The following is a 12,759-nucleotide window of genomic DNA, read 5'->3' as shown; positions in this document are numbered from 1 at the left end:
AGTTTAGATTGATTCATCATCTATCGTGGGCTGCAGGGGAGTCAGTTAATGATTTAATTGCACATGAAGACTCCATAGTGCATTGCACATCAGTGGAAGAGGCAATTAAGTTGGTAAGGGCTTGTGGAAGGAAGGCACAAATGGCAAAGTTAGACATTCAATCTGTCTTTTGACTATTGCCGGTACATCCTGAGGATTTTTCATTGTTGGGTCTTTAATCTGAGGATTCTATATTTGTGGATATAATGTTGCCAATGGGCTGTTCTGTTTCTTGTTCCCTGTTTGAAACTTGTAGTTGTTTTTTGCAGTGGTTTTTCCAACAGAAGACTGGGCTCAGGCATGTCACGAACTACCTAGGTGACTTTTTTCTGATGGGCTTGCAGTGATCCAATGAATGTAAAAAAGGGTTAATTGAATTTCAGAAGTGTATGGAGGAGATGGAAGTACATTTGGCTCCGGATAAGACTGAAGGCCCTGCTATATTGAACTCAGAGAAATCTGAGGTACGGTTTCCGGTGGATAAGTGCAAAAGTTGATTTCTCTGTTGGAGGAGGCTGTTTCCACGGATAAGCTGGAGTTACAGCAGGTGCAAGCCTTATTGGGTTCTTTGAGGTTTGCGTGCCGTGTGGTGAGAGTTTGTAGAGCTCTTTGTAGGTGCCTTGGTTTTTCAGTCAAAGGTGCTGTTTTACCTCATCCCAGAATTCGGCTTAAAGAGGTCATCAATGCTGACTTCAGAATGTTGGTTTCTTTCCAGCAAAGTAATAATGGTGTTAACATGTTGATGGTTGAGGATGAATGGTTATGGCAAGTTCAAATTTTTTCTGAGGATTCAGGAGCCCATGGTTTGGTTTTCTGAGATGGTGATTGGACTGCTGAGTCATGGCCAGATTCTAGGAGAGAGGCACACCATAGCATTTCGTTTCTGGAGTTTTTTTCTATTTGATGGTTGCTTTAGTGTTGTGTGGTAACCTTTTAGCAAACAGGCGAGTGGTTTTTAATGTGGATAGCCAAACAGTTGTTAATTTAGTCAATTCAAAGAAGGCTCGAGATGAAAAAGTTTTGAAGTTGTTGCGTTTATTTTTGCTTCATTGTCTGAAATTCAATATTTTGTTTAAGGGTCAGTATGTTCCAGGTGTGAATAATGATATCACTGATGGGCTATCTCGTTCACAGTGGCAGAGATTCGGTGTACTGGTGCCGGGAGCAGATTTGCTTAAAACGGCTTTGACGGTGGACCTTTGGGAGCTGGGAATCTAAGGATGTTACAATTGATTCGTCAGTCCATTGCTCCATCTACTTTGAGGTCATATGGCAAGGCCTAGGCAGAATTTATTGAGTCTGGTGCATTGAGGAGGTATGAGGGACCTTACATGTCACGGTATAGGAGGGAGGATGGAGTCCGCTTCATTATGACACATATTGACCTAGGATTGGCGGTGGTGGCTATAACAGGGAAGATGGCAGGTATTACATTTTTTGGTAAGTACTTTTGGGATTATGATACCATGGAAGGAGAAATGTGTAGGAGAATTGTTGCTGGCTGGGCGATGGAGGATGGATCCAGGTTGGATCAATGGCATCCTATTTCCATGCAAAAGCTGAGGGATATTTTGGGGGTTTTGAATTCTGCTTTTCCTGTTGGGAGGGCTGATAGTATAGATGATTCTTCTCCTGAAAAACAACTATATCATGATTGCAGGCACAGCTGCACTAAGTAAACCAGGGTGGCCGAGTGGTTAAGGCGTTGGACTTAAGATCAAATGGACATGTGGGTTTGAGCCCCACTCCTGGTATATCATTTTTTCTCTCCCGTGACACTGTTCATTTCAATTTCACGCACTTTTCAGTTGCTCCTGATTATTATTAAAATAAGAGCTACATATAAAATCTTCATAGCGATTAACGTGTATTTTTCTACCCCCAAAAAAGTAAACTCCTTGTATTGTACATTTCTCTTTGAAACTTAGTAACCTTTTGTTGCAGGTTGTATTAAAGTATGCTTTTTCGTTTATTATAGGTGACTTATTTGTTTATGATACCTGACTTAATGCTTTCCATTTGGTGCATAAGGAATTACAAAATCTCTCGATCAGGAGTGGGGCTTGAACCCACGTGGACACATGTCCATTGGAGCTTAAGTCCAACGCCTTAACCACTCGGCCATCCTGGTACCTGTGCGGGAAAGGGCAACAACATGGCACTTATTATAGATATCAAGAGTGCTCACTGTGTGACATTGAGCTTTCTATATCTATATATATTTTAATATCTATATATTTTATCAGGTTACGCAAAACACATTTCAGGAATACAAGGTAATGTCATGCCTCTCCTCTATAAAACGTGCATGTACTTAATTAAAAAAAAAATACAACCATACCTATCAAACATGTTTAAGATTATCAGCGTGTAGGACGAAAAAAGGTGCGCTTTTTTCACACCGTTTTTGTCACATGTCCTATTAAATATGTCTGCAAATTGACGTTAATCTTAAGAAATATCAAACTAACCCCTTTTCAAGACTCAAAACTACACTTCACACAATCTAAAACACTTTGGGACAGATTTACAAGGCCCTTGCGGCCCTTAGCGCTACATTTGCAGAATTTATTTTGCCGCAAATGTGAAGATCATAGGCCACTACCATAGCAAAATATTTACAAGGTGGCGCAAGCTAGGTTTGCGCCAACTTGTTAACACTTTGCGCCACATCATGCATAATGTATGCATGATGTGTGCAAAGGAGTGTTCCCTTGTTAGAGAGTGGGCGCGCTCGTTCCTCACCTGACAGGTTGCTTTTTGAGGAGGGTGTCTCTGGGGCTGGTGTTGTAGCCAAGAGCGAACTCTTGACTCCGCGTGGGTCGCTTCGTTTGCCGCACTGCACGGGAATGGCTGGGAGGCATAGAGTTGGCAGTAGAGGAAGCAGTGTGGTGGGGAAGGGTCAGGCATAATTTATACAAGGTGGGCGTTCGCCCATTAGGGAGCCCGAAAAAATGGCGCAAGGCAATCTAAGAGATTTCCTTGCGCCATTTGTTTTACACTTTCAACGCCTACTCAGAGGAGGCGTTAAAAGGGGGAATACCATTATTTATAATGAGCCCCTATGTACTCTGCAGGATTAGTCCCAAAATGATGGCGCTACTCTTGCAGAGTACATCAATAGCGTAAAAAATATAACGCTAATGCCCCTACCCTGTGCCATGGTGCGCCGTATTATTATATATATAGCTCACACATGGTGGCGGTACAGGGGTGTTAAGGGGTGCAAGGAACGTGGCGCTACACCGGCAGAGCCACTTTCCTTAAATCTGCCCCTTTGTGTTTGTCTCGGAGCAACAGGTGGTTTATAATTTTGACACAAGTGAGGTCAATTTCAATAGAGTCCAGCAATTACAGGAAGATGGGCATAGCTTTGTCAGGGGTGAGCTTAAGAAAGCACACCCTGGGGCGGCTGAAGCATTTTTGGGGTGTGACAGCTCCTTTGGGCTTCGCAGCTCAGGAGGACGAGCCATGCCAAAGGACGTCATGAAAAATAAGACAACAGCGGAGACGCCGGTAAAGGTCTGGGCACCTTTAAAATGCCGGTCATAAGAGAGGGTTGCATCCAGAGCGATCAACCCGATTACAAGGGAGTGGCCTGGTGAATCATTTGATTTATGGTACAATCACGGCTTCAAGATCCCAGCTATCAGCCAAGGTGCTGTCTCGTTTGGCTTCGGGGCTCATTTTGCATGATGAATTGATGGATTACGATGACGACCAGGAGACTAAGGAGGGGGAGAATTGTGAGGGTGGGGATGAGACTGCGGGGAAGGAGATGCAGCAATGAAATTAGGTGAGCTGTTCTAACAGAGGAAAGAGTTTTGGTGTGTTTCAGGATTTGCCCCCTTTGATGGTGCAGCGTAATCGGAAAGTCAAGACGAATAATCAGGTACCTGCAAGTGGTTTCATTCAAAAAAGGTGAGACACAGGCTGCTGTGGCTATGGGGTGTGAAGAGTTAAGCATGAAGGTAGTGTGTTTGGTGTCTGTAACAGTGGGTAATACCCTTTCGCGTTAGCATAAGGAAGTTTGGGTAGATTGAGTGGGAAAGATGATGCAAATAATGAAGCAGTTAAAGATGCAGACAATGTCCATTTGGGGGGGCTGTGAACAAAAAAGTCGGAGTCAATGATGGTAAGTCAGAGGCAAGTGGTGAGGAGGCTTCTAAGGCAGAGCCAGGTAAGGAAAAAGGAAACTCAGGTGAGGGTAGTGTAAAAAGTAAAAAGTTGCCATATATGGGGTTGTTCTTGCCTTTGGGGGCGCATCTCACCCAAGCCATGAAGGAAAACATTTGTAAAGGTGAGTTTGTTGATGTTTTTAAATTATTACATAGAGAAGTGTGGGCTAAGGAAGGGTCAAAGGAGGAGGAATGGGAATTAGCTAGGAGACCGAAAGTTCCCACTACCCTTGAGAATTGGATGTCAGTATTCTTAATCATTGCTAGCGTTTATTGTGAGAGGCATCCGGAGCGTTGTATTTCTCTGCTAAAATACATGGACGTTTTTAGGTGGGCTCAAATAGACTATGGTGGTTTTGGATGTTTTAGATATAATGAAGAACTTAGAGCCCAGATGGCATTATTTCCAGATAAAGAATGGTGAGATATTTATAATGAGCTTTGGATGCAATGGTTGTGTACTTCCAAGAATGCCTCAGCGTTACACACAGCTTGTGGTCTTCTGGTTCCTGACAAGCCCTGTCAGGGGCATCCCAACCAATCCAGGGTGGGTAGTTTCACGAGAGCTCAGTTCCCACAGAATGGATCTTGTTGGTCCTTCAACAGAGGGTCATGCACACGACTCCAGTGCAAGTTCATGCACAATTGCTCCAATTGCAGGGGCAAACATCCATTGGTGCAATGTTTTGGAGGGATGCAATGGGGATGGAAGGCTAATGCAGGTAGAGGTGGTGATAGGGGAAGGGGTCGGATGCAGCAGATGGTGGGAAAAGGGCCCTTCTCCTAATAAATTAGATATTTTGTTTTATTGGTTGCAGTTTTATCCGAGGCGTGAGGAGGCCAAGTTACTGTACTAGAGTTTTCTTGAGGGTTTCAAGCTATGTTATCAAGGTCATAGAAGACAGAGAAAAAATTTGAAATCTGCAGTTGAGAATCTGGAAGTGGTGAAAAAGAAATTGAGGACGGAATTGGAGGCTGGCAGAATGGTGGGTCCATGGGATACCTGGCCGATTCATAACTTAACAATTTCACCACTGGGTGTTGTGCCTAAAACACAACAAGGTGAGTTTAGATTGATTCATCATCTATCGTGGGCTGCAGGGGAGTCAGTTAATGATTTAATTGCACATGAAGACTCCATAGTGCATTGCACATCAGTGGAAGAGGCAATTAAGTTGGTAAGGGCTTGTGGAAGGAAGGCACAAATGGCAAAGTTAGACATTCAATCTGTCTTTTGACTATTGCCGGTACATCCTGAGGATTTTTCATTGTTGGGTCTTTAATCTGAGGATTCTATATTTGTGGATATAATGTTGCCAATGGGCTGTTCTGTTTCTTGTTCCCTGTTTGAAACTTGTAGTTGTTTTTTGCAGTGGTTTTTCCAACAGAAGACTGGGCTCAGGCATGTCACGAACTACCTAGGTGACTTTTTTCTGATGGGCTTGCAGTGATCCAATGAATGTAAAAAAGGGTTAATTGAATTTCAGAAGTGTATGGAGGAGATGGAAGTACATTTGGCTCCGGATAAGACTGAAGGCCCTGCTATATTGAACTCAGAGAAATCTGAGGTACGGTTTCCGGTGGATAAGTGCAAAAGTTGATTTCTCTGTTGGAGGAGGCTGTTTCCACGGATAAGCTGGAGTTACAGCAGGTGCAAGCCTTATTGGGTTCTTTGAGGTTTGCGTGCCGTGTGGTGAGAGTTTGTAGAGCTCTTTGTAGGTGCCTTGGTTTTTCAGTCAAAGGTGCTGTTTTACCTCATCCCAGAATTCGGCTTAAAGAGGTCATCAATGCTGACTTCAGAATGTTGGTTTCTTTCCAGCAAAGTAATAATGGTGTTAACATGTTGACGGTTGAGGATGAATGGTTATGGCAAGTTCAAATTTTTTCTGATGATTCAGGAGCCCATGGTTTGGTTTTCTGAGATGGTGATTGGACTGCTGAGTCATGGCCGGATTCTTGGAGAGAGGCACACCATAGCATTTCGTTTCTGGAGTTTTTTTCCATTTGATGGTTGCTTTAGTGTTGTGTGGTAACCTTTTAGCAAACAGGCGAGTGGTTTTTAATGTGGATAGCCAAACAGTTGTTAATTTAGTCAATTCACAGAAGGCTCGAGATGAAAAAGTTTTGAAGTTGTTGCGTTTATTTTTGCTTCATTGTCTGAAATTCAATATTTTGTTTAAGGGTCAGTATGTTCCAGGTGTGAATAATGATATCACTGATGGGCTATCTCGTTCACAGTGGCAGAGATTCGGTGTACTGGTGCCGGGAGCAGATTTGCTTAAAACGGCTTTGACGGTGGACCTTTGGGAGCTGGGAATCTAAGGATGTTACAATTGATTCGTCAGTCCATTGCTCCATCTACTTTGAGGTCATATGGCATGGCCTAGGCAGAATTTATTGAGTCTGGTGCATTGAGGAGGTATGAGGGACCTTACATGTCACGGTATAGGAGGGAGGATGGAGTCCGCTTCATTATGACACATATTGACCTAGGATTGGCGGTGGTGGCTATAACAGGGAAGATGGCAGGTATTACATTTTTTGGTAAGTACTTTTGGGATTATGATACCATGGAAGGAGAAATGTGTAGGAGAATTGTTGCTGGCTGGGCGATGGAGGATGGATCCAGGTTGGATCAATGGCATCCTATTTCCATGCAAAAGCTGAGGGATATTTTGGGGGTTTTGAATTCTGCTTTTCCTGTTGGGAGGGCTGATAGTATAGATGATTCTTCTCCTGAAAAACAACTATATCATGATTGCAGGCACACCTGCACTATGTAGACCAGGGTGGCCGAGTGGTTAAGGCGTTGGAATTAAGATCCAATGGACATGTGGGTTCGAGCCCCACTCCTGGTATATCATTTTTTCTCTCCCGTGACACTGTTCATTTCAATTTCACGCACTTTTCAGTTGCTCCTGATTATTATTAAAATAAGAGCTACATATAAAATCTTCATATGGATTAACATGTATTTTTCTACCCCCAAAAAAGTAAACGTCTTGTATTGTACATTTCTCTTTGAAACTTAGTAACCTTTTGTTGCAGGTTGTATTAAAGTATGCTTTTTCGTTTATTATAGGTGACTTATTTGTTTATGATACCTGACTTAATGCTTTCCATTTGGTGCATAAGGAATTACAAAATCTCTCTACCAGGAGTGGGGCTTGAACCCACGTGGACACATGTTGATTGGATCTTAAGTCCAACGCCTTAACCACTCGGCCATCCTGGTACCAGTGCAGGAAAGGACAACAACATGGCACTTATTATAGATATCAAGAATGCTCACCGTGTGACATTGAGCTTTCTAGATCTATATATATTTTCATATCTATATATTTTATCAGGTTACGCGAAACACATTTCAGGAATACAAGGTAATGTCATGCCTCTCCTCTATAAAACGTGCATGTACTTAATAAAAAAAAAAATACAACCATACCTGTCAAACATGTATAAGATTATCAGCGTTTAGGACGAAAAAAGGTGCGCTTTTTTCACACCGTTTTTGTCACATGTCCTATTAAATATGTCTGCAAATTGACGTTAATCTTAAGAAATATCAAACTAACCCCTTTTCAAGACTCAAAACTACACTTCACACAATCTAAAACACTTTGGGACAGATTTACAAGGCCCTTGCGGCCCTTAGCGCTACATTTGCAGAATTTATTTTGCCGCAAATGTGAAGATCATAGGCCACTACCATAGCAAAATATTTACAAGGTGGCGCAAGCTAGGTTTGCGCCAACTTGTTAACACTTTGCGCCACATCATGCATAATATATGCATGATGTGTGCAAAGGGGGCGTTCCCTTGTTAGAGAGTGGGCGCGCTCGTTCCTCACCTGACAGGTTGCTTTTTGAGGAGGGTGTCTCTGGGGCTGGTGTTGTAGCCAAGAGCGAACTCTTGACTCCGCGTGGGTCGCTTCGTTTGCCACACTGCACGGGAATGGCTGGGAGGCATAGAGTTGGCAGTAGAGGAAGCGGTGTGGTGGGGAAGGGTCAGGCATAATTTATTCAAGGTGGGCGTTCGCCCATTAGGGAGCCCGAAAAAATGGCGCAAGGCCATCTAAGAGATTTCCTTGCGCCATTTGTTTTACACTTTCAACGCCTACTCAGAGGAGGCGTTAAAAGGGGGAATACCATTATTTATAATGGGCCCCTATGTACTCTGCAGGATTAGTCCCAAAATGATGGCGCTACTCTTGCAGAGTACATCAATAGCGTAAAAAATATAACGCTAATGCCCCTACCCTGTGCCATGGTGCGCCGTATTATTATATATATAGCTCACACATGGTGGCGGTACAGGGGCGTTAAGGGGTGCAAGGAACGTGGCGCTGCACCGGCAGAGCCACTTTCCTTAAATCTGCCCCTTTGTGTTTGTCTCGGAGCAACAGGTGGTTTATAATTTTGACACAAGTGAGGTCAATTTCAATAGAGTCCAGCAATTACAGGAAGATGGGCATAGCTTTGTCAGGGGTGAGCTTAAGAAAGCACACCCTGGGGCGGCTGAAGCATTTTTGGGGTGTGACAGCTCCTTTGGGCTTCGCAGCTCAGGAGGACGAGCCATGCCAAAGGACGTCATGAAAAATAAGACAACAGCGGAGACGCCGGTAAAGGTCTGGGCACCTTTAAAATGCTGGTCATAAGAGAAGGTTGCATCCAGAGCGATCAACCCGATTACAAGGGAGTGGCCTGGTGAATCATTTGATTTATGGTACAATCACGGCTTCAAGATCCCAGCTATCAGCCAAGGTGCTGTCTCGTTGGCTTCGGGGCTCATTTTGCATGATGAATTGATGGATTACGATGACGACCAGGAGACTAAGGAGGGGGAGAATTGTGAGGGTGGGGATGAGACTGCGGGGAAGGAGATGCAGCAAAGAAATTAGGTGAGCTGTTCTAACAGAGGAAAGAGTTTTGGTGTGTTTCAGGATTTGCTCCCTTTGATGGTGCAGCGTAATCGGAAAGTCAAGACGAATAATCAGGTACCTGCAAGTGGCTTCATTAAAAAAAGGTGAGACACAGGCTGCTGTGGCAATGGGGTGTGAAGAGTTAAGCATGAAGGTAGTGTGTTTGGTGTCTGTAACAGTGGGTAATACCCTTTTGCGTTAGCATAAGGAAGTTTGGGTAGATTGAGTGGGAAAGATGATGCAAATAATGAAGCAGTTAAAGATGCAGACAATGTCCATTTGGGGGGGCTGTGAACAAAAAAGTCGGAGTCAATGATGGTAAGTCAGAGGCAAGTGGTGAGGAGGCTTCTAAGGCAGAGCCAGGTAAGGAAAAAGGAAACTCAGGTGAGGGTAGTGTAAAAAGTAAAAAGTTGCCATATATGGGGTTGTTCTTGCCTTTGGGGGCGCATCTCACCCAAGCCATGAAGGAAAACATTTGTAAAGGTGAGTTTGTTGATGTTTTTAAATTATTACATAGAGAAGCGTGGGCTAAGGAAGGGTCAAAGGAGGAGGAATGGGAATTAGCTAGGAGACCGAAAGTTCCCACTACCCTTGAGAATTGGATGTCAGTATTCCTAATCATCGCTAGCGTTTATTGTGAGAGGCATCCGGAGCGTTGTATTTCTCTACTAAAATACATGGACGTTTTTAGGTGGGCTCAAATAGACTATGGTGGTTTTGGATGTTTTAGATATAATGAAGAACTTAGAGCCCAGATGGCATTATTTCCAGATAAAGAATGGTGAGATATTTATAATGAGCTTTGGATGCAATGGTTGTGTACTTCCAAGAATGCCTCAGCGTTACACACAGCTAGTGGTCTTCTGGTTCCTTACAAGCCCTGTCAGGGGCATCCCAACCAATCTAGGGTGGGTAGTTTCACGAGAGCTCAGTTCCCACAGAATGGATCTTGTTCGTCCTTCAACAGAGGGTCATGCACACGACTCCAGTGCAAGTTCATGCACAATTGCTCCAATTGCAGGGGCAAACATCCATTGGTGCAATGTTTTGGAGGGATGCAATGGGGATGGAAGGCTAATGCAGGTAGAGGTGGTGATAGGGGAAGGGGTCGGATGCAGCAGATGGTGGGAAAAGGGCCCTTCTCCTAATAAATTAGATATTTTGTTTTATTGGTTGCAGTTTTATCCGAGGCGTGAGGAGGCCAAGTTACTGTACTAGAGTTTTCTTGAGGGTTTCAAGCTATGTTATCAAGGTCATAGAAGACAGAGAAAAAATTTGAAATCTGCAGTTGAGAATCCGGAAGTGGTGAGAAAGAAATTGAGGACGGAATTGGAGGCTGGCAGAATGGTGGGTCCATGGGATACCTGGCCGATTCATAACTTAACAATTTCACCACTGGGTGTTGTGCCTAAAACACAACAAGGTGAGTTTAGATTGATTCATCATCTATCGTGGGCTGCAGGGGAGTCAGTTAATGATTTAATTGCACATGAAGACTCCATAGTGCATTGCACATCAGTGGAAGAGGCAATTAAGTTGGTAAGGGCTTGTGGAAGGAAGGCACAAATGGCAAAGTTAGACATTCAATCTGTCTTTTGATTATTGCCGGTACATCCTGAGGATTTTTCATTGTTGGGTGTTTAATCTGAGGATTCTATATTTGTGGATATAATGTTGTCAATGGGCTGTTCTGTTTCTGGTTCCCTGTTTGAAACTTGTAGTTGTTTTTTGCAGTGGTTTTTCCAACAGAAGACTGGGCTCGGGCATGTCACGAACTACCTAGGTGACTCGTTTCTGATGGGCTTGCAGTGATCCAATGAATGTAAAAAAGGGTTAATTGAATTTCAGAAGTGTATGGAGGAGATGGAAGTACCTTTGGCTCCGGATAAGACTGAAGGCCCTGCTATATTGAACTCAGAGAAATCTGAGGTACGGTTTCCGGTGGATAAGTGCAAAAGCTGATTTCTCTGTTGGAGGAGGCTGTTTCCACGGATAAGCTGAAGTTACAGCAGGTGCAAGCCTTATTGGGTTCTTTGAAGTTTGCGTGCCGTGTGGTGAGAGTTGGTAGAGCTCTTTGTAGGTGCCTTGGTTTTTCAGTCAAAGGTGCTGTTTTACCTCATCCCAGAATTCGGCTTAAAGAGGTCATCAATGCTGACTTCAGAATGTTGGTTTCTTTCCAGCAAAGTAATAATGGTGTTAACATGTTGACGGTTGAGGATGAATGGTTATGGCAAGTTCAAATTTTTTCTTGATGATTCAGGAGCCCATGGTTTGGTTTTCTGAGATGGTGATTGGACTGCTGAGTCATGGCCAGATTCTTGGAGAGAGGCACACCATAGCATTTCGTTTCTGGAGTTTTTTTCTATTTGATGGTTGCTTTAGTGTTGTGTGGTAACCTTTTAGCAAACAGGCGAGTGGTTTTTAATGTGGATAGCCAAACAGTTGTTAATTTAGTCAATTCACAGAAGGCTCGAGATGAAAAAGTTTTGAAGTTGTTGCATTTATTTTTGCTTCATTGTCTGAAATTCAATATTTTGTTTAAGGGTCAGTATGTTCCAGGTGTGAATAATGATATCACTGATGGGCTATCTCGTTCACAGTGGCAGAGATTCGGTGTACTGGTGCCGGGAGCAGATTTGCTTAAAACGGCTTTGACGGTGGACCTTTGGGAGCTGGGAATCTAAGGATGTTACAATTGATTCGTCAGTCCATTGCTCCATCTACTTTGAGGTCATATGGCAAGGCCTAGGCAGAATTTATTGAGTCTGGTGCATTGAGGAGGTATGAGGGACCTTACATGTCACGGTATAGGAGGGAGGATGGAGTCCGCTTCATTATGACACATATTGACCTAGGATTGGCGGTGGTGGCTATAACAGGGAAGATGGCAGGTATTACATTTTTTGGTCAGTACTTTTGGGATTATGATACCATGGAAGGAGAAATGTGTAGGAGAATTGTTGCTGGCTGGGCGATGGAGGATGGATCCAGTTTGGATCAATGGCATCCTATTTCCATGCAAAAGCTGAGGGATATTTTGGGGGTTTTGAATTCTGCTTTTCCTGTTGGGAGGGCTGATAGTATAGATGATTCTTCTCCTGAAAAACAACTATATCATGATTGCAGGCACACCTGCACTATGTAGACCAGGGTGGCCGAGTGGTTAAGGCGTTGGACTTAAGATCCAATGGACATGTGGGTTCGAGCCCCACTCCTGGTATATCATTTTTTCTCTCCCGTGACACTGTTCATTTCAATTTCACGCACTTTTCAGTTGCTCCTGATTATTATTAAAATAAGAGCTACATATAAAATCTTCATATCGATTAACGTGTATTTTTCTACCCCCAAAAAAGTAAACGCCTTGTATTGTACATTTCTCTTTGAAACTTAGTAACCTTTTGTTGCAGGTTGTATTAAAGTATGCTTTTTCGTTTATTATAGGTGACTTATTTGTTTATGATACCTGACTTAACCCCTTCTGTGCCGCGGACGTAGTGGTTACGTCCTGCGGCACAGTGCTGCTGTGCCGAGGACGTAACCACTACGTCCTCGGCACACAGCCCAGAGGGAGCGCTCTCGCTCCCTCTGTGGGGTTCCCCCCCACCCCCCCAAGTCAGG

The 12,759-nt window shown here is 43.6% G+C and overlaps 5 non-coding genes across 5 annotated transcripts; 3 read left to right on the top strand and 2 right to left on the bottom strand.

Annotated features, from left to right (window-relative positions):
- The first annotated feature begins 1,718 nt into the window (after positions 1-1,718).
- On the top strand, positions 1,719-1,793 carry TRNAL-UAA (transfer RNA leucine (anticodon UAA)). Its single transcript has one exon. It is a non-coding gene; the product is annotated as a tRNA-Leu (tRNA).
- Positions 1,794-2,087: 294 nt separating this feature from the next.
- TRNAL-UAA (transfer RNA leucine (anticodon UAA)) lies at positions 2,088-2,170 on the bottom strand. The gene has a single exon. It is a non-coding gene; the product is annotated as a tRNA-Leu (tRNA).
- A 4,830-nt stretch (positions 2,171-7,000) lies between these two features.
- Positions 7,001-7,075, top strand: TRNAL-UAA (transfer RNA leucine (anticodon UAA)). Its single transcript has one exon. It is a non-coding gene; the product is annotated as a tRNA-Leu (tRNA).
- Positions 7,076-7,369: 294 nt separating this feature from the next.
- TRNAL-UAA (transfer RNA leucine (anticodon UAA)) lies at positions 7,370-7,452 on the bottom strand. Its single transcript has one exon. It is a non-coding gene; the product is annotated as a tRNA-Leu (tRNA).
- Positions 7,453-12,283: 4,831 nt separating this feature from the next.
- On the top strand, positions 12,284-12,358 carry TRNAL-UAA (transfer RNA leucine (anticodon UAA)). The gene has a single exon. It is a non-coding gene; the product is annotated as a tRNA-Leu (tRNA).
- Positions 12,359-12,759: the final 401 nt, after the last annotated feature.

Source organism: Pleurodeles waltl, chromosome 5 (genome assembly GCF_031143425.1).
Source record: "Pleurodeles waltl isolate 20211129_DDA chromosome 5, aPleWal1.hap1.20221129, whole genome shotgun sequence".
NCBI classification, from domain to species: domain Eukaryota; kingdom Metazoa; phylum Chordata; class Amphibia; order Caudata; family Salamandridae; genus Pleurodeles; species Pleurodeles waltl.
This window is presented reverse-complemented; position numbering and strand designations above follow the sequence as displayed.